The sequence below is a fragment of the Coregonus lavaretus genome (genome assembly GCF_964263955.1).
Source record: "Coregonus lavaretus genome assembly, chromosome: 17".
In the NCBI taxonomy this organism is placed as follows: domain Eukaryota; kingdom Metazoa; phylum Chordata; class Actinopteri; order Salmoniformes; family Salmonidae; genus Coregonus; species Coregonus lavaretus.
In genome coordinates this window covers 50,153,571-50,173,043 of record NC_140004.1, presented here as the reverse complement: position 1 = coordinate 50,173,043, position 19,473 = coordinate 50,153,571, and the positions used below count along the sequence as shown (strand labels likewise).

General features: G+C 45.9%; 1 protein-coding gene across 1 annotated transcript in view; it reads right to left on the bottom strand.

The window, feature by feature from the left end:
- Window positions 1-19,473, bottom strand: part of smarca2 (SWI/SNF related BAF chromatin remodeling complex subunit ATPase 2) — a gene marked incomplete at its 3' end in the record, with an annotated part of 187,846 nt that overhangs the window by 16,024 nt on the left and 152,349 nt on the right. The window lies entirely within an intron of this gene.

Sequence of the window (19,473 nt, the reverse complement as noted above, 5' to 3'; positions counted from 1 at the left end):
CTTAGCTTGTCCCAAAATAAAATGTAACAGTTGACATTTTCTTTTCTGTTGCTTAATATATTGAAACCCCAAAATAAAAACAGTGTTATTGAAAATCTCCCCTACAGCTGTAAACAAAGACTCCAGTATTTCCAAGAGAGGTTTTATCCTCTCACACTCCATAAAACAATGAACAATTGTTTCTCTTGAATTACAAAAAGGGCATCCATCTCCAACATCTGAGTTAATAACAGATACAAAAGCATTAACTGCAATGATGCCATGCAAAACCCTCCATTGCATATCCCCAGTACCCTTTTGTAACGGTGGCTTGTACAGTGCTCTCCATGCTGGCTTTACCTTGTCATCAATGACCAATTTTACCTTCCATGGAGTGTCTTTTCTATTTTTCAATGTATCTTTATTCAACACCTTGACACACCCCCTATATAAGTCTTTCCCATTCACCTCATCCAAACCCACCTCTTCCAACCCTCTCAAATCCAGTAATAACGCCTTTCTTTCTGACTCTGGGATTTTGGGTGTAATCCCTAGTCTTGGAAATGGGACGTTTTCATCTTGTACCTTCTTCTTGTGACTATTCAGCATAAACCACTCTTCTGCTGACAGAGCCTTCCTGCAGCTTCCCAGCAGTTGTCCGACAATCCTTTCCGACCCCACCCCCAAATGTTTAGCCACCCGTCTTCCATCCATTAAGGCGGGCCCAGCCATGGCTATTAACTGTTTTAAGGTGATGATTTTGCCCTTCACCAGAATCTTGGAGAAATGTGGAACAGCTGCAGTTGTACAATCCAGTCTTGCCCCATACACCAGAGGTTCCTCCAACAGCCAATGCACTGACTCCGCTGAAGTTCGTCTGGACACCTTCATTATGCTCCACACCCTAAGGCCTCTGTAAAACGGAGGTACTCCCTCCCTAGAAATCTGGCTACTATCAACCAAAAATAAATCCTTCTTTAAACCTAATCCCCCAACCTGCTGTAATACAAGACCTGCCACCCCTCTCCAAACCACATTTTCCGGTCCATAAAGCAACCTTTGAATAAACTGAAACCAAAAAGCAGCAGCCCTACTAGCAAGATGTACAAGACCTTGTCCCCCCTCCTCTTTTAACAAATACAAAACACTTTGTGGAACCCAATGATATTTATCCCAAAATAAATCTACAATAGTCGCCTGTATCTTAGCCAGAAGGCCAGATGGTGGCTCTAAAACTGACAACCGATGCCACAGTGCAGAGGCAACCACATTGTTAACTATAATAGTGCGCCCCCTATATGACATACGAGATAACAACCAATGCCATCTCCTCATCCTCCCTTCCACCATTTCAACCACCCCAATCCAATTTTTCAACCGCCTCAACCCAAACGCCTCAACCCAAACGCCTCAACCCAAACGCCTCAACCCAAACGCCTCAACCCAAACGCCTCAACCCAAACGCCTCAACCCAACCGCCTCAACCCAAACGCCTCAACCCAAACGCCTCAACCCAAACGCCTCAACCCAAACGCCTCAGTATTGATGTTCAACTCGGTCAAATGCCTTTTCCTGATCAATTTAAATTAGACCAGCATCCAACCCAATAGCCCTAGAGACGTCCAAATAATCACGAACCTGCCTGCCGGGAACACAGTAGGACTGGTCCGTATGTATGATTTGCCCCATCACCTCCCTCAGCCTGTTGGACAAAGCCTTTGACAGGATCTCATAATCAGTGCACAATAAAGCCAACGGCCTCCAGTTCTTCACCTCCCTAGGGTCACCCTTTTTGGGCAGTAGGGTGAGGACAGCCCTTCTGCAGCTTATTGGTAGTAACCCTCCGGTTAAACTATCATTAACTACTGCTAGTCAATCCTCTCCCAACATAGCCCAAAAATACTTAAAAAAGTCAACGGGAAGCCCCTCAATGCCTGGTGCCCTTCCATTTTTCATGCCTTTTAATGCAGTGTATAGCTCCTGCAAAGACAATGGTTGCTCTAGCTCAACCTGAGCTTCTGCAGCCACCTGTGGGAGCCCATCAAGGAACTGCTGTGGCACTGTTTTATCCTCTGTGTACTCACACTTGTAGAGCTCAGCATAGAACTCTACTGCCCTCTTTCTAATTTCACTAGGGCTAGTGAGCTCCTGTCCAACAGCTGATTTGAGACAATTAATAATTCTTCTTTGTCCATTCTTTTTCTCTAAACCAAAGAAAAACTTGGATGAGGCATCCATTTCAGAGATTCCCTGAAACTTACTTCTCACCAATGCCCCCTGTGCTCTGATATCGAGCAGGTCTGCCAATCTCCTGTGGTCTCAACCAACGTCATGAGTTCCACTATTTCAGTCTCTAGGGCTTTCATTGATCTGGTGATATCCCTCGTGTATTGATTACAGAATTGTTGAATCTGGATTTTCCCTATATCCCACCACTGTTGAAGGGATACAAAACTGGCCTTTTGAGACCTCCATCTCTCCCAGAAAAAACTTTAACATTTCCTGAAGTGAGCATCACTCAATAAAGTTATATTAAAATGCCAGTATGAGCTTTTGGGTTTTACAGCGTTAATGAACACCACCTCTGTTATTAAACAATGATCCGAAAATCCCACTGGGGTTATCACACTTGATTTACAGACCTGAGATTGATGCTCAAAACAATAAAACCTATCTAACCTGGCCATAGAGATGGTGTTCTCTCTCACATGCGCCCAGGTGTACTGTCTCGTGCCTCCATGTTTCATGTGTTACAATGAGGCAATTAAAAAAAGTCCTTGAGGCTATATGAGGTTCTTTGTGATTTCTATTTAAATCACTGACTGTGCAGTTAAAATCCCCAGCAATAAATAAATAACATTCATTATTATATTTCTCAATGGTATTTGATAATGTCTCTAAAAAACATACCCTCTCAACTGCCACCACTGGGGCATATACATTTATCAGACACATAGTGATGTCTTCATACCTCGCTCTAACTTTTAATAACCTCCCCTCAACTACCTCTTCAACCTCATATGACAAAGGCAAAAACCCTTTTGAGAACAAGATGGCCACACCCCCACTTTTTGAGTTTTTATGACTACACACCACTGCCCCCCCCCCACTCCTGTTTCCACATAACTTCATTTTCCAAATTACTATGCGTTTCTTGTAGAAAATGTATGTCACTTCCCTTTCCCCTAATTAACTCATACACTATGGCTCTTTTTTTAACATCTCTTGCCCCATTTACGTTTAAAGAAGAAATCTTAAAACTGCTCATGGATGGAAAAAAAATACAGAGGAAGACACAGAAACCACATCTCTTTACAGAGTTACGGCTGCGACTGAACTCTTTCATTTTCTTTAGAATTTCCATCACTTATCACTCTCGTGACCACTTTCTTGAGTCTAGCAATTTCAGGGCTTGTCAAACCTCCCCCTGTTATTTTTTACATCAGAAACTTTACTGATTCAATAAACAATTCACTTTCAGGAAATAATCTGTTACATTATAATCCTGCATATATTTCTTCCCTTTTGTCAACTTCATAAATTGACGTACCTTCTCAATCCCATACCTCCCTTCCACCCCATTTATCTCACTATTTTGTTGTGACGCATCAGATGACTCACTCTCGCTATCCTCCCCAGAAGAAAACTCCACCATCTCTACAACCTGTTTATCTTCAACTGAATTATCAATCTCTACCTTCCTCTTAGAATTAGACCCTTCACCACCCCTTACATTCTTCCTCTTACTCCTCGGTACTTTGAAAACAGCTGCTTCCTTTTCCATTATTTCAATCTCCTCTTGACCTCCAATTTCATTTTCCAGCACTACCTCAGCGACGGCAGTCGCAATCTCAACGACTGTTTCCCCTCCTTCTTTGTTCTGATCTACCACAATTCTGATCTACTGCAACTTAATCTGATCTACTGCAACTTAATTGCAGTTGTAAATGTTTCCACTCATGACTGATAGCTTTACAGTTAATGTTACTTAGCTTTTTAGCTATTTTACACAGCATGTCATGTTGCTACCTGGATAGCTACTAGTAAACAATAGCTGGAATGACCTAGCGAACAGACGCGAACTGGCTGAGTCAATTCAGTGACTAGCTTTGCACTTGGCTAGCTAACAGTAGCTGCTAGGGGTAAGTTATAACCTACATTTGTGTTTTGTTTTTACATACTGGCAGCCAGAGTCGTTCAAGGAATTCGGGACATGGGTGACTAGTTAACTTTAGCTTGGCTCTCTCTGTGTGTTCGTGCCGTGAAAGGAGGGGTTTCTTCTTTGTCTGAAAGCAATGGCTAGCTAGTATGCTAACTATTCTAGCTAACTAACTGGCTGAATAAGTTGACGACGGACTCGCTCAAGCTGACGGGACTAACCCACAACGTTAGACACGGACACGAATGATCTGCTTGGCGTGTTGACACACTGGTGGTTTGTTGTGGCCGAGTATTGGTGCTAAACCGTGTTGTTGGAGTCCGGCATGCTAGCTGGCTGTGGCGTCTTATGACTAGGTGCCCTGGACGATTTTCACGGAAGAATACTGTACCAAGTTAGCTAGCTGAATAAACTAAGTTAGTCTATTCCTAGAAAACATTGAACCGCTGTAGTTTACAATTATAGTTTCTGAGGTGGAAGTTGGGAGAGTTATATTTGGGTGTTGTGGTGAGGGAGGCCCCGCTCTCTCCTTTCCCAGATGTTTAGTTCATTTCATTCTGATCTGCTTTGCATTATTGTAGCCATTTTCTGCAGCCTGTCAACTATGCCTCTGTCTATCCCTGTTCTCTCCTCTCCGCACAGGCTATACAAACGCCTCACACCGCGTGGCTGCTGCCTCTCTAACCTGGTGGTCCCTGCACGCACCACCCACGTGGAGTTCCAGGTCTCAGGCAGCCTCTGGAACTGCCGTTCTGCTGCCAACAAGGCAGAGTTCATCTCAGCCTATGCTACCCTTCAGTCCCTCGACTTCTTGGCGCTGACGGAAACATGGATTACCACTGAAAACACTGCTACTCCTACTGCTCTCTCCTCGTCTGACCATGTGTTCTCGCATACCCCGAGAGCATCTGGTCAGCGGGGTGGTGGCACAGGAATCCTCATCTCTCCCAAGTGGACATTTTCTATTTTTCCCCTGACCCATCTGTCGATCTCCTAATTTGAATTCCATGCTGTCACAGTCACTAGCCCATTTAAGCTTAACATCCTTGTCATTTATCGCCCTCCAGGTTCCCTTGGAGAGTTCATCAATGAGCTTGACGCCTTGATAAGTTCCTTTCCTGAGGATGGCTCACCCCTCACAGTTCTGGGGGACTTCAACCTCCCTACGTCTAACTTTGACTCATTTCTCTCTGCCTCCTTTTTTACACTCCTCTCATCTTTTGACCTCACCCTCTCACCGTCCCCCCCTACCCACAAGGCAGGCAATACGCTTGACCTCATCTTTACTAGATGCTGTTATTCTACTAATCTCACTGCAACTCCCCTCCAAGTCTCCGACCACTACTTTGTATCCTTTTCTCTCTCCCTCTCCTCCAACACTACTCACTCTGCCCCTACTCAGATGGTAATGCGCCGTCGCAATCTTCACTCTCTCTCTCCCGCTACTCTCTCCTCTTCCATCCCATCATCTCCTCCCTTTCTGCATCCCTTGACTCTCTATGTCCCCTATCCTCCCGGCCGGCTCGGTCCTCCCCTCCAGCTCCGTGGCTTGATGACTCTTTGCTAGCTCACAGAACAGGGCTCCGGGCAGCCGAGCGGAAATGGAGGAAGACTAGACTCCCTGCGGACCTGGCATCTTTTCACTCCCTCCTCTCTACATTTTCTTCATCTGTTTCTGCTGCTAAAGCCACTTTCTACCACTCTAAATTCCAAGCATCTGCCTCTAACCCTAGGAAGCTCTTTGCCACCTTCTCCTCCCTGCTGAATCCTCCTCCCCCTCCCCCCCTCCTTCCTCTCTGAGGATGACTTCGTCAACCATTTAGAAAAGAAGGTTGACGACATCCGATCCTCGTTTGTTAAGTCAAATGACACTGCTGGTCCTGCTCACACTGCCCTACCCTATGCTTTGACTTCTTTCTCCCCTCTCTCTCCAGATAAAATCTTGCGACTTGTGACGGCCGGCCGCCCAACAACCTGCCCGCTTGACCCTATCCCCTCCTCTCTTCTCCAGACCATCTCCGGAGACCTTCTCCCTTACCTCACCTCGCTGATCAACTCATCCTTGACCGCTGGATATGTCCCTTCCGTCTTCAAGAGAGCGAGAGTTGCACCCCTTCTCAAAAAAACCAACACTCGATCCCTCTGATGTCAACAACTACAGACCAGTATCCCTTCTTTCTTTTCTCTCCAAAACTATTGAGCGTGCCGTCTTTAGCCAACTCTCTTGCTATCTCTCTCAGAATGACCTTCTTGATCCAAACCAGTCAGGTTTCAAGACTGGTCATTCAACTGAGACTGCTCTTCTCTGTGTCAAGGAGGCTCTCCGCACTGCTAAAGCTAACTCTCTCTCCTCTGCTCTTGTCCTTCTAGACCTGTCTGCTGCCTTTGATACTGTGAACCATCAGATCCTCCTCTCCACCCTCTCCGAGCTGGGAATCTCCAGTGCGGCTCACTCTTGGATTGCGTCCTACCTGACCGGTCGCTCCTACCAAGTGGCGAGGCGAGAAGCTGTCTCCGCACCACGTGCTCTCACCACTGGTGTCCCCCAGGGCTCAGTTCTAGGCCCTCTCCTATTCTCGCTATACACCAAGTCACTTGGCTCTGTCATATCCTCACATGGCCTCTCCTATCATTGCTACGCAGACGACACACAACTAATCTTCTCCTTTCCCCCTTCTGATAACCAGGTGGCGAATCGCATCTCTGCATGTCTGGCAGACATATCAGTATGGATGACGGATCACCACCTCAAGCTGAACCTTGGCAAGACGGAGCTGCTCATCCTCCCGGGGAAGGACTGCCCGTTCCATGATCTCGCCATCACGGTTGACAACTCCGTTGTGTCCTCCTCCCAGAGTGCGAAGAGCCTTGGCGTGACCCTGGACAACACCCTGTCGTTCTCCGCTAACATCAAGGCGGTGACCCGATCCTGTAGGTTCATGCTCTACAACATTCGGAGAGTACGACCCTGCCTTACACAGGAAGCGGCACAGGTCCTAATCCAGGCACTTGTCATCTCTCGTCTGGATTACTGCAACTCGCTGCTGGCTGGGCTCCCTGCCTGTGCCATTAAACCCCTACAACTCATCCAGAATGCCGCAGCCCGCCTGGTGTTCAACCTTCCCAACCTTCTCAACCTTCCCAGCTGGTAGAGCATGGCGCTTGTAACGCCAAGGTAGTGGGTTCGATCCCCGGGACCACCCATACACAAAAATGTATGCACGCATGACTGTAAGTCGCTTTGGATAAAAGCGTCTGCTAAATGGCATATTATTATTATTATTATTATTATTCTCTCACGTCACCCCGCTCCTCCGCACACCCCACTGGCTTCCAGTTGAAGCTCGCATCTGCTACAAGACCATGGTGCTTGCCTACGGAGCTGTGAGGGGAACGGCACCTCCGCACCTTCAGGCTCTGATCAGTCCCTACACCCAAACGAGGGCATTGCATTCATCCACCTCTGGCCTGCTGGCTCCCCTACCTCTGCGGAAGCACAGTTCCCGCTCAGCCCAGTCAAAACTGTTCGCTGCTCTGGCACCCCAATGGTGGAACAAGCTCCCTCACGACGCCAGGACAGCGGAGTCACTCACCACCTTCCGGAGACATTTGAAACCCCACCTCTTTAAGGAATACCTGGGATAGGATAAAGTAATCCTTCTACCACCCCCCCCCCCCAAAATAAAAAAATAAAATAAAAAAACATTATAAAGTGGTTATCCCACTGGCTATAAGGTGAATGCACCAATTTTTAAGTCGCTCTGGATAAGAGCGTCTGCTAAATGACGTAAATGTAAATGTAATTACCCCTGTATCCACACTGCCTTCCTCTCCTACTTTTCCAACCATATCTGCCCACCTTCTCCCTTCTCCTGAACCCTTAGCATGTTCATCCCTTCGCGGTGGTGCATTAGCTGCACCAGCACTAGAGCTGCTACCGGGCTCTGCACGCTCGTTCTCGGGACAATAACGTACCAAATGCCCCTCTCTTCCATCGTCGCAATCTTCGCTCTCTCTCTCCCGCTACTCTCTCCTCTTCCATCCTATCATCTCTTCCCTCTGCTCAATCCTTTTCCCTCCAATCTCCTGATTCTGCCTCCTCAACCCTCCTCTCCTCCCTTTCTGCATCCTTTGACTCTCTATGTCCCCTATCCTCCCGGCCGGCTCGGTCCTCCCCTCCAGCTCCGTGGCTTGATGACTCATTGCGAGCTCACAGAACAGGGCTCCGGGCAGCCGAGCGGAAATGGAGGAAGACTAGACTCCCTGCGGACCTGGCATCTTTTCACTCCCTCCTCTCTACATTTTCTTCATCTGTTTCTGCTGCTAAAGCCTCTTTCTACCACTCTAAATTCCAAGCATCTGCCTCTTACTCTAGGAAGCTCTTTGCCACCTTCTCCTCCCTGCTGAATCCTCCTCCCCCTCCCCCCCCTCCTTCCTCTCTGAGGATGACTTCGTCAACCATTTAGAAAAGAAGGTTGACGACATCCGATCCTCGTTTGTTAAGTCAAATGACACTGCTGGTCCTGCTCACACTGCCCTACCATATGCTTTGACTTCTTTCTCCCCTCTCTCTCCAGATAAAATCTTGCGACTTGTGACGGCCGGCCGCCCAACAACCTGCCCGCTTGACCCTATCCCCTCCTCTCTTCTCCAGACCATCTCCGGAGACCTTCTCCCTTACCTCACCTCGCTGATCAACTCATCCTTGACCGCTGGATATGTCCCTTCCGTCTTCAAGAGAGCGAGAGTTGCACCCCTTCTCAAAAAAACCAACACTCGATCCCTCTGATGTCAACAACTACAGACCAGTATCCCTTCTTTCTTTTCTCTCCAAAACTATTGAGCGTGCCGTCTTTAGCCAACTCTCTTGCTATCTCTCTCAGAATGACCTTCTTGATCCAAACCAGTCAGGTTTCAAGACTGGTCATTTAACTGAGACTGCTCTTCTCTGTGTCAAGGAGGCTCTCCGCACTGCTAAAGCTAACTCTCTCTCCTCTGCTATTGTCCTTCTAGACCTGTCTGCTGCCTTTGATACTGTGAACCATCAGATCCTCCTCTCCACCCTCTCCGAGCTGGGAATCTCCAGTGCGGCTCACTCTTGGATTGCGTCCTACCTGACCGGTCGCTCCTACCAAGTGGCGAGGCGAGAAGCTGTCTCCGCACCACGTGCTCTCACCACTGGTGTCCCCCAGGGCTCAGTTCTAGGCCCTCTCCTATTCTCGCTATACACCAAGTCACTTGGCTCTGTCATATCCTCACATGGCCTCTCCTATCATTGCTACGCAGACGACACACAACTAATCTTCTCCTTTCCCCCTTCTGATAACCAGGTGGCGAATCGCATCTCTGCATGTCTGGCAGACATATCAGTATGGATGACGGATCACCACCTCAAGCTGAACCTTGGCAAGACGGAGCTGCTCATCCTCCCGGGGAAGGACTGCCCGTTCCATGATCTCGCCATCACGGTTGACAACTCCGTTGTGTCCTCCTCCCAGAGTGCGAAGAGCCTTGGCGTGACCCTGGACAACACCCTGTCGTTCTCCGCTAACATCAAGGCGGTGACCCGATCCTGTAGGTTCATGCTCTACAACATTCGGAGAGTACGACCCTGCCTTACACAGGAAGCGGCACAGGTCCTAATCCAGGCACTTGTCATCTCTCGTCTGGATTAATGCAACTCGCTGTTGGCTGGGCTCCCTGCCTGTGCCATTAAACCCCTACAACTCATCCAGAATGCCGCAGCCCGTCTGGTGTTCAACCTTCCCAACCTTCTCAACCTTCCCAGCTGGTAGAGCATGGCGCTTGTAACGCCAAGGTAGTGGGTTCGATCCCCGGGACCACCCATACACAAAAATGTATGCACGCATGACTGTAAGTCGCTTTGGATAAAAGCGTCTGCTAAATGGCATATTATTATTATTATTATTATTATTCTCTCACGTCACCCCGCTCCTCCGCACACCCCACTGGCTTCCAGTTGAAGCTCGCATCTGCTACAAGACCATGGTGCTTGCCTACGGAGCTGTGAGGGGAACGGCACCTCCGCACCTTCAGGCTCTGATCAGTCCCTACACCCAAACGAGGGCATTGCATTCATCCACCTCTGGCCTGCTGGCTCCCCTACCTCTGCGGAAGCACAGTTCCCGCTCAGCCCAGTCAAAACTGTTCGCTGCTCTGGCACCCCAATGGTGGAACAAGCTCCCTCACGACGCCAGGACAGCGGAGTCACTCACCACCTTCCGGAGACATTTGAAACCCCACCTCTTTAAGGAATACCTGGGATAGGATAAAGTAAAGCCTTCACTGTCAGCCCACTAACACCTCTCTCAGACCACAGTAAAATCACAGTGTATCTGAGAAGAGCAGAACCCAACCATGAAGCATCACGGCCCAATTAATTACATGGTACTAAACAGACCTATAGATGGAGTGCAAACAGTACAGAAATCTACCAAAAAGCAATTAGTAGCCAAAAAATACAATCTCTCCTGGACAACTTTTTAGCCTTAACATTCTCCTACAGCAATGAAGGTGTAAATTTGGCCGTTTGGAACATAAACTTTATATTTGACAAATTAGCCTCCTTGGCTAATCTTAAGAAACATAAGAGCAAACCAAAAATAATAGATAATGAAAAATGGTTTGATAATGAAAAAGTAATTGAGAAATATATCTAATCAAAAACACAGAGACCCAGACAACAAAAATATACGCCTTCAATATGGGGAAACACTGAAGCAATACAAACACACCCTAAGAACAAAAAAGGAACAGCACATTAGAAATCAGCTGGATGTGATTGAGGAATCCATAGAATCAAACCACTTCTGGGAGAATTGGAATACATTAAACAAACCTCATAATGAGGAATTGGCTATCCAAAATGGGGATATGTGGAGAAATGACTTTGCAAACCTCTACAGCAATATAACAAAGAGCCCAGAACAACAAGATATACAAAAACAATTACAAATCATTGAATCAGCAGTCAAAGACTATCAGAATCCTGTGGATACCCCAATTACAGAACAATAATTATTGGAAAAACTTTGCACTCTCCAACCCAAAAAGGCCTGTGGTGCTGATTGTATTTTAAATGAAATGATCAAATATACAGACCACAAATTCAAATAGGCTATACTCAAACTCTTCAACATTATCTTAACTGCAGGTATTTTCCCCGATATTTGGAACCAAGGATTGATCACACCAATTTTAAAAAATTGAGACAAATTTGACCCAAATAATTACAGAGGGATTTGTGTTAACAGCAACTTGGGAAAAAAATTCTCTGCAGTATCATAAACAGCAGACTACATAATTTCCTTGATGAACACAACATCCTAAGCAGAAGCCAGATTGGATTTGTAAAAAAGTATCATACAACAGACCACATTTACACCCTCCAGACTCTAATTGACAAACAAGTAAACCAAAACAAAGGCAAAATCTACTCGTGTTTTGTAGACTTCAAGAAAGCATTTGATTCAATTTGGCACAAAGGTATTTTTTACAATAGAAAGTGGTATTGGAGGGAAAACATATGATGTTATTAAATCAATGTACACTAAAAACAATAAGTCCAACACTATTTAACATCTACATTAATGAATTGGCAAAAACATTAGAAGAATGGGCAGCACCTGGTCTCACCCTACACAACACTGAAATCAAGTGTCTGCTGTACGCAGATGACCTGGTGCTACTGTCTCCCACTAAGGAGGGGTTACAGCAGCATCTAGATCATCTGCACAGATTCTGTCAGACCTGGGCCCTGACCGTTAATCTAAAAAAAAAACGAATATAATGATATTCCAAAAAAGGTCCGGAAATCAGGATGACAAATATTAATTCTATTTGGACACAGTTCTATTAGAACACACCAAAAATTACACATATCTAGGACTAAATATCAGCAACACAGGTAGCTTTCACATGGCTGTGAATGAGCTGAGAGACAAAGCAAGAAGAGCATTCCATGCCATTAAAAGGAATATTAAAATCGAAATTCCAATTAGAATCTGGCTCAAAATTTTCCAATCAGTTATAGAACCAATTGCTCTCTATGGCAGCGAAGTACGGGGTCCGCTCTCTAATACTGAATTTACCAAATGGGACAAACATCCCATCGAAATACTGCATGCAGAGTTTTGCAAGACTGTATTGCAAGTGCAAAGAAAAACTCAAAATAACGCATGTAGAGCAGAATTGGGCCAACACCCCCCCCCCCCCTTATTCGAATAGAAAAAATTGCCATCAGATTTTACAACCATCTAAAAACAAGTGACCCCAAAACATTCCATCACACAGCTCTACTATGTCAAGAGATGAAACAAGAGAAGAGTCCCCTCAGCCAGCTGGTTCTGAGGCTCAGTCACTAACCAAAACCAACCTCATAGAGCCTCAGGACAGCACTCAGAAAATCTGGCCCAACCAAATCATCACAAAGCATAAAGAAAAATATATCACCTATTGGAAAGACACCATAAAAAATCAAAGTAAACTTCAATGCTATTTGGCTCTAAACAGACAGTACATGGTGGCAGACTATCTGACCACTGTGACTGATAGAAAACTGAGGAAAACAATGACTAGGTACAGACTCAGTGAGCACAGTCTGGCTATAGAGACCGGTCGTCACAGGCAAACCTGGCTGCCCAGAGAGGACAGGCTGTGCTCACTCTGCCCCCGGGGAGAGGTAGAGACAGAGCTGCATTTCCTATTACACTGTGACAAATACTCAGACCTAAGAGAATATTTATTTCCCAAAATAATCAAAGAATTTGAAACTATAAAAGAGGAAGAAAAAATCCAATATTTATTGGATGAAAAGCCAAAATGTGCAATTTTGGCAGCCAAATATGTGTCCTCCTGCCACAACCGGAGGGACAGCCAGTGAAAAGTGTAATGTAATGTCAATAATATTTCCTGTTTTGTTTTGGCTTTCATACCATGTCATGTGTCTTCTCAGTCATGTTGAGACTGGTCGACTACTATTGCTTTAATGTATTGTTATTGTCATTAATAGTTGTTGTAGTTGCTGTTAATGGTAATCCCATTTCCACTACTACTATTATTATTGCTGTTGGTCCCACCATTTTTGTTATATCTATACTTTGACAATGTAAGTAATTTTACTTGCCATGTCAATAAAGTCTATTGAATTGAATTGAATTGAGAGAGCGGAAGGGAGAGAGAGGAGGAGAGAGAGGGAGAGGAGGAGAGAGAGGGATGAGAGAGAGAGAGGGATGAGGAGAGAGAGGGATGAGAGAGAGAGAGATGAGGAGAGAGAGGGATGAGGAGAGAGAGAGAGAGGAGGAGGGAGAGGGGGGTGAGGAGAGAGAGGGATGAGGAGAGACAGGGAGAGGAGGAGAGAGAGGGAGGTGGAGAGAGAGGGATGAGGAGAGAGAGGGATGAGGAGAGAGAGGGATGAGGAAAGAGAGGGATGAGGAGAGAGAGAGGGATGAGGAGAGAGAGATGGATGAGAGAGAGGGATGAGGAGAGAGAGGGATGAGGAGAGAGAGAGATGAGGAGAGAGAGGGATGAGGAGAGAGAGGGGTGAGGAGAGAGGGGGATGAGGAGAAGGATGAGGAGAGAGAGGGGGGGATGAGAGAGAGGGGTGAGGAGAGAGAGGGATGAGGAGAGAGAGGGATGAGGAGAGAGAGAGGGATGAGGAGAGAGAGAGGGGTGAGAGAGAGAGGGATGAGGAGAGAGAGGGGGGTGAGAGAAGAGGAGAGAGAGGGATGAGGAGAGAGAGAGAGGGGTGAGAGAGAGGGATGAGGAGAGAGAGGGATGAGGAGAGAGAGGGATGAGGAGAGAGAGATGAGGAGAGAGAGGGATGAGGAGAGAGAGGGATGAGGAGAGAGAGGGATAAGGAGAGAGGGATGAGGAGAGAGAGAGGGGTGAGGAGAGAGAGGGATGAGGAGAGAGAGAGGGGTGAGGAGAGAGAGAGGGGTGAGGAGAGAGAGGGATGAGGAGAAGGATGAGGAGAGAGAGGGGTGAGGAGGAGGGAGAGGGGGGATGAGAGAGAGGGGTGAGGAGAGAGAGGGATGAGGAGAGAGAGGGATGAGGAGAGAGAGAGGGATGAGGAGAGAGAGGGATGAGAGAGAGAGGGGTGAGGAGGAGGGAGAGGGGGGGATGAGAGAGAGGGATGAGAGAGAGGGGGTGAGGAGAGAGAAAGAGGATAGAGGGATGAGAGGGAGAGAGAGATGAGGAGAGAGAGAGAGGGAGAGATGAGGAGAGAGAGAGAGGAGGAGGGAGAGAGAGGAGGAGGGAGAGGGGGGGATAGGAGAGAGAGAGAGAGAGAGAGAGAGAGGGGGTGAGGAGAGAGAGAGAGGGGGGGGGGGGGGGGGTGAGGAGAGAGAGAGAGGGGGGGGGGGGGGTGAGGAGGAGAGAGAGAGAGAGGGGGGGGGGGGAGATAAATCAAAAAATCTCTAACAGAAAACCAAAGAAAAGTAACAACAGTGAAAAATGGTTTGATGAAGAATGCAAAAACCTAAGAAAGAAATTGAGAAACCTATCCAACCACAAACATAGAGACCCAGAAAACCTGAGCCTACTCCTTCACTATGGTGAATCACTAAAACAATACAGAAATACACTATGGAAAAAGAAGGAACAGCATGTCAGAAATTAGCTCAATGTAATTGAAGAATCCATAGACTCTAACCACTTCTGGGAAAATTGGAAAACACTAAACAAACAACAACATAAAGAGTTATCTATCCAAAATGGAGATGTATGGGTAAACCACTTCTCCAATCTTTTTGGCCCTATAACAGAGAACAAACAGCAAAAAAATTTACATGATCAAATGCAAATCTTAGAATCAACTATTAAAGACTACCAGAACCCACTGGATTCTCCAATTACATTGAATGAACTACAGGACAAAATACAAACCCTCCAACCCAAAAAGGCCTGTGGTGTTGTTATCCTCAATGAAAAGTTAAAATATACAGACCACAAATTTCAATTAGCTATTCTTAAACTCTTTAACATCATCCTTAGCTCTGGCATCTTCCCCAATATTTGGAACCAAGGACTGATCACCCCAATCCACAAAAGTGGAGACAAATTTGACCCCAATAACTACCGTGGGATATGCGTCAACAGCAACCTTGGGGAAATCCTCTGCATTATCATTAACAGCAGACTAGTTCATTTCCTCAGTGAAAACAATGTACTGAGCAAATGTCATATTGGCTTTTTACCAAATTACCATATGACAGACCACATAGTCACCCTGCACACCCTAATTGACAAACAAACAAACCAAAACAAAGGCAATGTCTTCTCATGCTTTGTTGATTTTTTAAAAAGCTTTTGACTCAATTTGGCATGAGGGTCTGCTATACAAATTGATGGAAAGTGGGGTTGGGGGAAAACATACAACATTATAAAATCCATGTACACAAACAACAAGTGTGCGGTTAAAATTGGCAAAAAACACACACATTTCTTTCCACAGGGCCGTGGGGTGAGACAGGGATGCAGTTTAAGCCCCACCCTCTTCAACATATATATCAACTAATTGGCGAGGGCACTAGAACAGTCTGCAGCACCCGGCCTCACCCTACTAGAATCTGAAGTCAAATGTCTACTGTTTGCTGATGATCTGGTGCTTCTGTCACCAACCAAGGAAGGCCTACAGCAGCACCTAGATCTTCTGCACAGATTTTGTCAGACCTGGGCCCTGACAGTAAATCTCAGTAAGACAAAAATAATGGTGTTCCAAAAAAGGTCCAGTTGCCAGGACCACAAATACAAATTCCATCTAGACACCGTTGCCCTAGAGCACACAAAAAACTATACATACCTCGGCCTAAACATCAGCACCACAGGTAACTTCCACAAAGCTGTGAACGATCTGAGAGACAAGGCAAGAAGGGCCTTCTATGCCATCAAAAGGAACATCAAATTTGACACACCAATTAGGATCTGGCTAAAAATACTTGAATCAGTTATAGAACCCATTGCCCTTTATGGTTGTGAGGTCTGGGGTCCGCTCACCCACCAATAATTCACAAAATGGGACAAACACCAAATTGAGACTCTGCATGCAGAATTCTGCAAAAACATCCTCTGTGTACAACGTAAAACACCAAATAATGCATGCAGAGCATAATTAGGCCAATACCCGCTAATTATCAAAATCCAGAAAAGAGCCGTTAAATTCTATAACCACTTAAAAGGAAGCGATTCCCAAACCTTCCATAACAAAGCCATCACCTACAGAGAGATGAACTTGGAGAAGAGTCCCGTAAGCAAGCTGGTCCTGGGGCTTTCTTCAGAAACACAAACAGACCACACAGAGCCCCAGGACAGCAACACAATTAGACCCAACCAAATCATGAGAAAACAAAAAGAGAATTACTTGACACATTGGAAAGAACAAACAAAAAAACTGAGCAAACTAGAATGCTATTTGGCCCTAAACAGAGAGTACACAGTGGCAGACTACCTGACCACTGTGACTGACCCAAAATTAAGGAAAGCTTTGACTATGTACAGACTCAGTGAGCATAGCCTTGCTATTGAGAAAGGCCGCCGTAGGCAGACCTGGCTCTCAAGAGAAGACAGGCTATGTGCACACTGCCCACAAAATGAGGTGGAAACTGAGCTGCACTTCCTAACCTCCTGCCAAATGTATGACCATATTAGAGACACATATTTCCCTCAGATTACAGCGATCCACAAAGAATTAGAAAACAAACCCAATTTAAACTCCCATATATATTGGGTGACATACCACAGTGTGCCATCACAGCTGCAAAATGTGTGACCTGTTGCCACAAGAAAATGGCAACCAGTGAAGAACAAACACCATTGTAAATACAGTGGGGAAAAAAGTATTTAGTCAGCCACCAATTGTGCAAGTTCTCCCACTTAAAAAGATGAGAGAGGCCTGTAATTTTCATCATAGGTACACGTCAACTATGACAGACAAATTGAAGAAAAAAAATTCCAGAAAATCACATTGTAGGATTTTTAATGAATTTATTTGCAAATTATGGTGGAAAATAAGTATTTGGTCACCTACAAACAAGCAAGATTTCTGGCTCTCACAGACCTGTAACTTCTTCTTTAAGAGGCTCCTCTGTCCTCCACTCGTTATCTGTATTAATGGCACCTGTTTGAACTTGTTATCAGTATAAAAGACACCTGTCCATAACCTCAAACAGTCACACTTCAAACTCCACTATGGCCAAGACCAAAGAGCTGTCAATGGACACCAGAAACAAAATTGTAGACCTGCACCAGGCTGGGAAGACTGAATCTGCAATAGGTAAGCAGCTTGGTTTGAAGAAATCAACTGTGGGAGCAATTATTAGGAAATGGAAGACATACAAGACCACTGATAATCTCCCTCGATCTGGGGCTCCACGCAAGATCTCACCCCGTGGGGTCAAAATGATCACAAGAACGGTGAGCAAAAATCCCAGAACCACACGGGGGGACCTAGTGAATGACCTGCAGAGAGCTGGGACCAAAGTAACAAAGCCTACCATCAGTAACACACTAAGCCGCCAGGGACTCAAATCCTGCAGTGCCAGACGTGTCCCCCTGCTTAAGCCAGTACATGTCCAGGCCCGTTTGAAGTTTGCTAGAGTGCATTTGGATGATCCAGAAGAGGATTGGGAGAATGTCATATGGTGAGATGAAACCAAAATATAACTTTTTGGTAAAAACTCAACTCGTCGTGTTTGGAGGACAAAGAATGCTGAGTTGCATCCAAAGAACACCATACCTACTGTGAAGCATGGGGGTGGAAACATCATGCTTTGAGGCTGTTTTTCTGCAAAGGGACCAGGACGACTGATCCGTGTAAAGGAAAGAATGAATGGGGCCATGTATCGTGAGATTTTGAGTGAAAACCTCCTTCCATCAGCAAGGGCATTGAAGATGAAACGTGGCTGGGTCTTTCAGCATGACAATGATCCCAAACACACCGCCCGGGCAACGAAGGAGTGGATTCGTAAGAAGCATTTCAAGGTCCTGGAGTGGCCTAGCCAGTCTCCAGATCTCAACCCCATAGAAAATCTTTGGAGGGAGTTGAAAGTCTGTGTTGCCCAGCGACAGCCCCAAAACATCACTGCTCTAGTTGAGATCTGCATGGAGGAATGGGCCAAAATACCAGCAACAGTGTGTGAAAACCTTGTGAAGACTTACAGAAAACGTTTGACCTGTGTCATTGCCAACAAAGGGTATATAACAAAGTATTGAGAAACTTTTGTTATTGACCAAATACTTATTTTCCACCATAATTTGCAAATAAATTCATTAAAAATCCTACAATGTGATTTTCTGGATTTTTTTTTCTCATTTTGTCTGTCATAGTTGACGTGTACCTATGATGAAAATTACAGGCCTCTCTCATCTTTTTAAGTGGGAGAACTTGCACAATTGGTGGCTGACTAAATACTTTTTTTCCCCACTGTACAACCCATATTTATGTTTATTTATTTTCCCATTTGTACTTTAACTATTTGCACATTGTTACAACACTGTATATAGACATAATATGACATTTGAAATGTCTTTATTCTTTTGAAACTTCTGAGTGTAATGTTTCCTGTTAATATTTATTGTTTATTTCACTTTTGTTTACTATCTACTTCACTTGCTTTGGCAACGTTAACACACGTTTCCCATGCCAATAAAGCCCTTAAATTGAATTGAAATTGAAATTGAATTGAGTGAGGGTGATGAGGAGAGAAAGCGAGAGAGAGAGAGAGAGATGAGGAGAGAGAGAGAGATGAGGAGAGAGAGAGAGATGAGGAGAGAGAGTGGGGGTGATGGGGGAGAGAGAGAGAGGGGGTGATGGGGGAGAGAGAGATGAGGAGAGAGAGGGGGTGATGAGGAGAGAGAGAGAGAGGGGGATGGGAGAGAGAGAGAGGGGAGAGAGAGATGAGGAGAGAGAGGGGGGGTGGTGAGGAGAGAGAGAGAGGGGAATGGGAGAGAGAGAGATGAGGAGAGAGAGAGGGGGTGATGAGGAGAGAGAGAGAGAGAGAGGAGGAGAGAGAGAGAGAGAGGAGGAGAGAGAGAGAGAGGGAGGAGAGAGAGAGAGAGAGAGGAGGAGAGAGAGAGACAGGGAGGGGAGAGAGAGAGACAGGGAGGGGAGAGAGAGAGAGAGAGAGAGGGAGGAGAGAGAGAGAGAGAGAGAGAGAGAGAGAGGGGGTGATGAGGAGAGAGAGAGAGAGAGAGAGGGGGTGATGAGGAGACAGAGAGAGAGAGAGAGAGAGAGAGAGAGAGAGAGAGAGAGAGGGGGTGATGAGGAGAGAGAGAGAGAGAGAGGGAGAGGGAGGGGGGGTGATGAGGAGAGAGAGAGA